The 9861-nt window shown below is 40.6% G+C and overlaps 3 long non-coding RNA genes across 3 annotated transcripts; 2 read left to right on the top strand and 1 right to left on the bottom strand.

Annotated features, from left to right (window-relative positions):
* Nucleotides 1-2338: 2338 nt before the first annotated feature.
* LOC145451939 (uncharacterized) lies at nt 2339-9262 on the bottom strand. The gene is made up of 2 exons (XR_013919136.1): nt 8271-9262; nt 2339-2586 (listed from the first exon to the last, which is right to left on the bottom strand). It is a non-coding gene; the product is annotated as an uncharacterized LOC145451939 (long non-coding RNA).
* LOC145451938 (uncharacterized) lies at nt 2827-3977 on the top strand. Its single transcript, XR_013919135.1, has 2 exons — nt 2827-3407; nt 3444-3977. It is a non-coding gene; the product is annotated as an uncharacterized LOC145451938 (long non-coding RNA).
* LOC145451942 (uncharacterized) lies at nt 5095-7076 on the top strand. The gene is made up of 2 exons (XR_013919139.1): nt 5095-5630; nt 5669-7076. It is a non-coding gene; the product is annotated as an uncharacterized LOC145451942 (long non-coding RNA).
* Nucleotides 9263-9861: the final 599 nt, after the last annotated feature.

Below are 9861 nucleotides of genomic sequence, written 5' to 3'. Positions count from 1 at the left end.
AATGTTGACAAAGAGTGCAGAACGTCAAGGATCAGATTGCACATGGTGAATTCGGTGTATCCCAAGATTAGGGTGGGGAGGGCTTAGGTTTAGGCTGAGTTCACCTCTGAAGGCCGAGCTCACCGAAGGCCGAGTTCAATGGGCCGAATTCACCATGGCCCGAGTTTCACTGGTAATCTAATTAATACTCGATTTAGATTCGAGTACTCATGTGCCCAGCCCTACTGATTAGTGAGTAGAATGTGCGAATAGCCAAGCTTGTACACCATTGTTTTTGTTTTTTAACAGGATGTTACAGATAACTGGCTTGAGTTCTTGACAAATGCCTTCACTACACCTATTCTAATTATTTAAATTTCCTAGATCGACAATGTCTTCAATTAATGGCAACAACGTCAAACAGGCTGTACGAAGAATGCCTTGTAGACTGGGGCTGACATCGTTTGGAAGAACTACTGCCACCTAGAACAAGCGTTGCTTTTACACTACAAAATCGGTGCTGCATCATGCTCGGAAAAAAGTCAAAAAGCAATTGAAGGTATAAAACGTTGAATACACTATTTGGAAACCAGAGGTAGGCAAAGTAATCATCTTTTGTACTGAAGTGGAAGTAACGGCATGAATTTATACACACGTAGATGTAACAAGTTACAGGGTGTGTCAAATCTATTTGAAATAGAAGTAGAAAATTAAGTTCTGAAATATGCTCAAGTAATTACTTTCAAAAAGTAGATTTGGTCGATGTGTTGCATACGATTGCCCGACATATGAACATGCGACACAATAAAAACGACAGTCGAGCATGGAACACTTTATCATGCGTCACTTCAATAAGTGATTGTATTACCCCAAAACTAACCATAAGCCGAAACCTAACACTGAAATTAACCGCTATATATATATATCCTGATCCCAAGCCTTACCCTAACCCAAGCCTAAATTCAACCGTAACCCGTAATTTAACTCACATGCTCATGTGTCGCATCCTATAATGTCGCATGCTTGTATGTCCACAGACCGTTGCATACTCAATAGTTGGTGGGGTGATCAAAGTAATCATTGTTTGCACTTGAGTAGAAGTAGTAGCAACACTGTAAACTTGTACTCCAGTATAGGCTAATTAGCGATTCACAAGACTTGTAAAAATCACTTCAAAAAAAGCTGGAAAGTTCTGAAAAGTAGGCCTACACAAGTATGTACTTGAGAAGTTTCAAAAACTATATTGGTGGCATTACATACTTTTAGCACGTTGTTGTTAGGGCTGGACAAAATCGAGTACCCGGGTGATTCGATGCTGAATCGAGTATTTATCTTCGATTCGAGTATCACTCATTATGATGTCACAACATTGTGAATGATGACAAGTTGTATGCAACTTCAAAGACGAAATTAGCAATTCTACATCACATCGAAGATTTCTTGGTAAATTTTCGATCATACCTAGCTCATTGCACTTTATGACAATACACGTGTCATTTACACGAACATGCGTTGCTATATATGTCCTACATGTTTGGTATTCTGCGATTCGACCAATCGAGGTTTCAAGGCCTCACTGTGGTATATAGAATCGAAATTCTAATTCCCCGTAAAGTATTATATAGTTTCGAGTACTGAAAATATATAATACTTTACCGACAATTAGAATTTCGATTCGATTAATACTCAATTCAGATTCAAGTACTGGAATCATTGTGGCCAGCCCTAGTTATTGTAGGTGGTTACTTCCAAACAAAGATGGTCAGAGTAGTAGTCGTTAGTACTGAAGTATCAATAGCGATTTACAAGACATCAAACTACCTTTTAAGTGTAAGTAGAAAGTTAAGTTCGGAAAAGTAGGATACTGGGGTGAGTAGTTTCAAAAAGTGGACGAAGTCGAAATGTCGAGACTTATGGCATGTAGTCGTAGGTGCATGCTTCTGAACAGAGATGGTCAAAAAAGTAGTAGTTGTTTTTAGCACTCAAGTAGAAGTATTTGTATTGTCATCAATGGAGTAGAAGTGGTAGTAACGCCATGTACACTGTAAAAAATAAAAACCTCGATTTACCGCGAAATGTTTGGAAGCACGGTAGCCAGACATTTCGTGGTAATCTAACATTACCGTTAGTCAATGTAAATTTAACTTACACTCGTCCGGTAATCTCACTTTACACGCCAGACTGTAATGTTACAGTCACCTCCAGTATATCTAATCTACATGTTCTCCTATACATTTGCGATCGAGACTGTCATTTTACCGCCTACCTACCTACATGATGTCCCTGTAAATCAGGATTACATACCAGCTTGTAAATTCACGTACATCCATACCTATCGCAAAGCAACCCGATGAAAAAATATCGCAACATTTTCTTCACATCCCAAAAACGACATTGGAACAAACTGTATATTCATTCATGATATCACGATGAAGTGGTTATCGATGGAAAAATATTGCTGCTGGAGGTCTAATTCTTCTTTAGGAGACATGCAGTAACACGAGTGGTCTCAAGAAAACGTGAATTAATTCCACCATCGGCCAAACTTCCAATTGTTTCTTTTTCTCGTTCTCATTCCTTCTGTGTAAGTAGTATCTTGCAGTTCCACTAAAAAGAATTCATGCGTAAGTCGCTATATAAAGCAAAGTTCCTAACCTGGACAGTGGACATGACATTATAAAGACTAAGACAAATAGGCTAACAAAAATATAACATGTTTTGAAGTACCGGTACTGGCACATTGTGTGATGACGGCTCCGCCTTTTACATGACATAGCAGAGATTCATGACTTTATCTCTGTATTGAAGCAAAAGGTTCCTAATTTAAGGTGGCATGTGTGGCAAACAAATCGGTAATCTTAGCATTGGCGGCCACACCTCAAAATTCAATATAACCGGTATTATCCGAAAGCTATTATTATACTGATTCCGAATATATATTTTTTATCTGGTTCCGGGCACTGGAACCCCCCAAAAAACGTCCTCAAAGATGAAAATTCCCATTGTTCAAGACAATCGAAAATCTTCTAAACAATGCGCGATTGAGTGCGCGAGCCCATCGTGTCGCCACAAATAGTCCACTCGGACTTATGAAGTGTTCCCAGCGATACTTGGCATAATCCACACCGCTGCACAAGCTGTTGATCGCGTCGGCATTTAAATTTACGGGTTTTCCTTACAGTGCATTCATCTACGGATGGAGTAGAACCAGTGTGTCAATTCAAGTTAAAATACAAGCCGATTTTACTGAAGGTTTTTCGCCTTACAGTGCATTCATCATTACTGAAGTTATTTCGCCTTACAGTGCATTCATCTACGGACGGAGTAGAACAGTGGAAGAGTATTTTGCCGGCAATCCCACAGTCGTCGAGCATGTCCACTGTCCAGTGTCTCAATTCAAGTTAAAATACAAGCCGATTTTACTGAAGGTTTTTCGCCTTACAGTGCATTCATCATTACTGAAGTTATTTCGCCTTACAGCGCATTCATCTACGGACGGAGTAGAACAGTGGAAGAGTATTTCGCCGGCAATCCCACAGTCGTCGAGCATGACCAGTGTCTCAATTCAAGTTAAAATACAAGCCGATTTTACAGAAGTTATTTCGCCTATACTCAGTTCCGGGAAAGGGGTGTTTTAAAATTGGTAGATACCAGAGATGGGTTTAATTGATAATTTGCGGTAGCATTTAAGACATGCTGAATTGAACCTGGTGCGTTTGTGGTTTAATGCTGCTGGAAAAATTGTCCCAGGTTACTAGAGATGTGCCTAATCATTGACATATCCTGGGGTGGAAATCCATGTAGCTACGACTAGCGATCATGACCAACTGCCAACGGCCCGTTTTCGTATCGCTAAAACTTTTCCTTGTCCAGACCTTACATCTGATCAGACCTCACAAGTCGATAAATGCCATGATGACTCTAACGCAGCCATATGCCCTCGCCGAACAATATCATACCAGGAAAAGCCTTTCAATAACATCAGTCTTCAACTTCACTCGAACTCTTATCATATTGCTCCTCGTTTATCACTCGACTTCAATAACAACAGGTACACAGTTCAATGGAAGATTCGTATATTGCAAAAATGACATGTTTTCGTCAAAACTACTGACTAGTCAGTCAGTCGTAATAACGGAAGAAAAGAACAGCACAAAACACAAAACATATCAACATACTGAGCCTATTAGCAGCGTACTTCACGGCGTCGCGTGTTGGCCTAAACTCGAGGCGTTCAGATACGAAGCATATGTTTAAACTACTTCCGTTTCTAAACTATACATACTTGAGTACTTCTCATTTTCTACTTTCACTTGCTACTTCTACGCGTTACATTGCCCTAAAAATTAGGGTAACCCAAAATAAGGGCTATTGAGATTGTACCCAGCTCCGCTTGGGCAAGAATAAGCCATTATCATCCGCTTATCTCGCCTTTAGACTGGATAGAGTGTAGGCCAGTTGCTCCACTGGCCTAAGCTCACTTGCTTTTCAGCCCCTTTGCGCTGGATATTCCTGGGCGATCGTCTCAATCAACAGATTGTACACTTCCCATAGATCCAAAGTAAGGGACCGAAACCATGCCTCCGCTAAATGCGAGGGAAACAACTCCGGAGACGTCCCTCGCATAAAACGGTTGATTCGGTTTTTGAGCGGACACCACGACGTCTCGATACACTGAGTATGCGCACCAGTAACGGGCGACACAAAGTTACCTGTGTGGTTAACGGTATCGTGATGATATCCGATACCGCTCAGACCCCAATATCCGCGGTCCCGGTCAGCTCTTGTCTCCATATAGACTACTACTCAATTTACGTACTTAATCGGGAGATTACTGTACAGATACACCAACTTTCACTATACAGGATTCGGCCCATTCTGAAATCCAGACCGCTTGTTTCTATGTAGAGCACATGCTCGAATCTCATAGCAGTGATGAGCACCGGAGCGGAGTCGGAGTGGATTCGGAGCGGAGTTTTGCCAATTTTGTGATACCCGGAGTGGAGTCGGAGTTTACAACAGAAATTTTTCCGGAGTTTTACGGAGTATTGTGAGTTTTGCCCCCCGATATCTTTCGATAGCTTTGACCAGAAGACACTATTGATTACAAACCAAAACACAGACAGTTGACACCTTGTAAAGTTGTAATATGACTGGTAACATGCAAAAATGATTGACAAGTGCATAAAAATCAGCCATCTGCACTGCAATTGGGGACTGGAGAGTAACCTAGTGATCTAGCAAGGCATTTCCGCTGAGCAGTGTCTGTAGTTCACAAACTTGAAGACACCCAATATCGTTCGCAGCGCATCATTTTCTCCCTGCAATGAGATGCAGTCTTTGAATCCACTGCTGAATGTCACCATATTATGAGATAAGATCTCCAGAATCTTCCACGTTGCTGTCATTGCAGTCTTTTATAGTCACATCATATTTCTCCTTGCGTATTTGTTTCGTGACTAATTTTCATGCTACCCCAGTAATTGTGCGAAACATTTACAATCAGCAACATACAGCGGGGCTTCCCTATGGTACAGCCTTTGGCTACCCTGATTCTTCCAGCAAGTTGATGATCATAACGGAATATATCCCATTATCCTGATGACATTCAATATAGTAATAGGTCCATTTTGTGAAAATGTATTCCCAACGTTGGTATCAGTTGAAACAAGATAACATCCGATACCAGTTTTGTGATAACTTTTCGCAACTTTCATCGTACTTGCAATTTGCAGTGAGAGATATCGATAATAAGTGTTACATCAATATTACCTTTATATCTGTGAGAAATATACATACAACCAGCAAGTATCTGGATGGAAACAATAACTTATGCAATGTGTTACATGATTTAATGACATTGCGATGAATTTTCGCTAGTAAGATCCGTTCACAGAGGCATACCAGCATCTAAGCCCGTTTTAAAGATTTCAACAATACATAAATCACTAAGGTAAGCTGATCTTACCCTGTAAAAACAGAATATTCCGAATTTCTGAACAGCCACACTAAATAACTACAACCGTCTGCTTTGCTCTGCTCGCATCAACTCAACTACGCTTCCTTCAATATTGATTGACGTAGTCAGTCATCCAGAACTCTTCTGAATTTTCGTCATGTAATGTTTGGTTTGATTGAGAAGTGACTTTGATGTGATGTGAAAAATCAGCACCGCAATCAAGTTTCTGCTGCTGGTCTGTCTCAGACTCCAAATTCCAGATATCATGTATCAGCTTCAAAATTGGAAGTCACTAGTCATTTAGTCAACTTCAAGGAGCGTCGATCGGTGCGTCAGTGATGCATCATGTATGTTTAGTGCAGTGCAGTTCCATCAACTGTTTCATGGCGATGCAGAACTTAATTTACTGAAACCTGTGATGTAATCGTCGATTTCAGTGGTGTTAGTGGTAGTTAGTTCGAACTGACTGGTCTTCCTTCGTCGTTTTAATATAATGGCTGAAGCACCGTCGACGTCAAGTGGGTTACTCACTAAGACGCAGAAAAAGAGTGACGTGTGGAAGGATTTCACTCTGATGCTGCATGATAATAACAGCCACTCGGCCAGTATACTGGGTTTGCGAGATGTCAAAATTGCAATGTTCAGCTAAAGCATCACAAGTTGACAAGTGGTACGTCGCATCTTCGAAGACATATCGAAGCTTGTAAGAAGAATTGATCGCAGTTGAAATGCAAGTAAGCGAGTAATCAAAGGAGAAGGTGGTCATGGGGAACACTGATCGCCGGGTGGAGAATACCGAAGAAGTGCCGGTTTGCCGTGGTGTTGTGCAGAAGACGTTTTGCCATCCAGATTTACGGTGAGACGTAAGTTCGATGAGGAGGCTTCATCTTTGAAGCAGAAGCTGTCAGAGGAACTAAGAGTTGCTATCAAGTGTTATGGGCTGGCTGGCATCACCACAGATATGTGGACTGATCTAAAGGGTCGCAGTTCTATTAGCTTGACTGTCCATTTTGTTGGAGAGAACTTGACTCTCAGAAGTAATGTTGCGACTGTTCGGCAATTCACGGATACTAAAAAAACTGGTATGAATATCAGACAGGCTATCGAAAACATCGATTGGGATTCTTCGACAATGGTCTGAATATATTTCGGGGACTGGACAAGATTCTTCGGGTTATCTCGGAGTCTGGGATTGAGATCCCCGGAGTCGGAGGGATTTTGCCTCAGAGACCAAAGTTGTCGGAGGGACTCGGAGTCTCGAAAAACAGACTCCGCTCATCACTGTCTCATAGTAGCTGATCGCCATACAAGCAGTGATTTACGCGTCTTTTCAAAAATATTTTAAGTGAGAGTGGTAGTTCTAAAAAGTGTTATAAATCTGTCTTCATTTTTTTTATCGTGGTGACCTGGAACTGCCGTTTCCATTCGATGTTAGGAACGATTGCCCCGTGTGAATAGAAAGATCGAGATCTTGCTTCACGACCAATCTATGTTAGGCGGCATCGTATGTTCGTAGGGGTCTTCAAAAATGACTGTTTTTCCCAAATCGTACTGGCTATACTTGATAAAATTGTTAGGTTACCTAATTTAAGCCTACACACCAAATTTGGTTCAATTCCAACCAGTAGCTGCGTCGCTACAGGAGAAGAAAGTTTCTATTTATTATATATAAATAAATAACGAAAAAATTGAAAATTTTCTGTTCACCCCATGAAAGTGTTAGGTTGTCTATAGAAACGATGTTCACCAAATTTGGTTCAATTCCAACCGGTGGAAGCGTAGTTATTGCCGTCGAAAAATTTGGATTTGAATAAAATAGTATTTACGGTGGGCACCACTATAATAAATAATTAAAGAATTGGTCGCCGTAAATACTATATTATTCATAATCCAAATTCGGGTGATATCGGTTCAAAGTCGTCTAAATATCAATGTAGGATGAGTCAGACACTGAATGCATTGTCCGGCCTCGCCAATACCGATTAGGCGTAATCCCTTCCAAGTCCTCGTTGAAATTGATGACAAAGCGACGGAAGACGGGTTTTCACAAGAGGGCTATCCGAGGTTCCGTCACGACCGCAGACGCTACAGGGCCAAATGAGGGAGTGGATGAAAACATATCTATGCTATGGCCCGAAAATGACATTAACAAGCCAACAGTTTCAACTCCTCCGCAGCGGAGTATGTGGTCACTATATAAGTCGAAAAATATCCCAAAATAGAACAGAAAATGCGGCGAATGAAATATATCAATCATGAAATCTAAGTCATCGAGTGCTGGTGTGCAGAGTCAGATATTTACGGTAACAAATACTATGTAGTACTGTATTACCTTTTAAGATGCGTATTCCATTCAGCATTCGTAGGAATCTTCATCGATCGTGTCCACTTTCTTCAAGCACAACAAGCTTCGCTCCACCCTTTGCTCAAATCTCACTAATGGCCATTGGCCACTGGCCAGACGACACTCGAACGATTTTGAAATAAATGGTATTCATCCGCTGACACATGACACCGATAATATTTACTGGCCACGTTATAATGTTTGATCTGGGTCGTTTTTTCTCATACAGATACATTTATCATTGCATATAGTCCCTTTTTTCATCTAATTTCGTATAAATTGATATATATTCCATGTGTTGTTCACTACTTACTACTTACCTAACCAGACGCTACTTGTGATGTCACAGTTGTGCGTTGGTTGTTTACTACGAATCTCAGATAAAGCAGTCACCTAATGTAACCTATTACAGGTCGCCTTGTCCGCCATTAACAAATGGTCAGCTGAGCATGCGGTGCTGATATTTCTAGTTTTCCCGAGCAATATTATACATCCTGAACTAATTTTCTAACTTATCAGCCTTATCCGTGACAACGAATGTAACCAGCGAGACTGGCCGTACAGCCATTGCCTTATAATATAATATGGCTACGGTGTACCACATTATCTACGATTGTCAGTTATTTCTTGTACCCTACAAAGCTTAAATTGATACTAGAGCCAACAATTTCGGTATGACAGACTCCAGTCTCGCAAACGAGGTTCAATCAGGTCAAATCACCTCTAGAATGATATATCAGTAACATTCAGTTCTACGTATACATTGGCTGCAGCGATTTTGAAGCTAATCAATTTTGCCAATAGCCCGGTAAACTGCAGTAACGAGTAACTGTCAGTAATTTTGCGAAGAAATTCTGGTAACTTACTTTACAGCTATGTTAAGGTAATATTATATATCAAAATGTAAAATGACAAGCTACGCACAGTAATTGGCTGCGACCGGTAATTCGTGGTAAAATTTATAGAGATTTCCCAGTAAATCTACCAGATTTTTTACAGTGTATTTCCACTCAGGTACAAGCAGTGATTTACAAGGCTTGTCAGAACTACTTTATAAATGTGAAAGCATAATTTCTGAAAAATACTCAAGTATGTCCTTTAGATGTTTCCAGGGTTGTAACCAAGTCACAAGTCAATCTCACCTATATAGTTTTGACTCGAGTCAAGTCAAGTCATTTTCAATTCACCACCGAGTCAAGTCCAAGTCAGCGAGTATAGGTCGAGTCCGAGTCATGGTGTTATGACTCGAGTCCAAGTCATTGCGTTGACTGCTCAGTTTCCTGTTAAATTCTTGTTTAATCCACTTTTCATAACATCGTTCGGTGATATCAACGGTTGGCATTTATAATATAGGCTACAAATTTTCTTCACCTTCAACGGTTTTTGGTCGCATTTTAAGTACCGCTACCATTAGACGAAATACCAATAGTGTGGTTACTTTACTGTTTTTCGAAATTACAATGTAATATCGGTCTGAGTCTCGAGTCATATGACCGTAGTCATTGCATGGATTGAATCGAGTCGAGTCATTTTCAAATTTTGAGAAAATGACTCGAGTCATCAGAAAAGCGCAACTCGA

The sequence above is a fragment of the Botryllus schlosseri genome, chromosome 12 (assembly GCF_051294905.1).
Source record: "Botryllus schlosseri isolate E-star chromosome 12, Bs_hap1, whole genome shotgun sequence".
In the NCBI taxonomy this organism is placed as follows: Eukaryota; Metazoa; Chordata; class Ascidiacea; order Stolidobranchia; family Styelidae; genus Botryllus; species Botryllus schlosseri.
The sequence above is the reverse complement of the archived record's forward strand: the minus strand, read 5'-3'. Positions and strand labels throughout refer to the sequence as shown.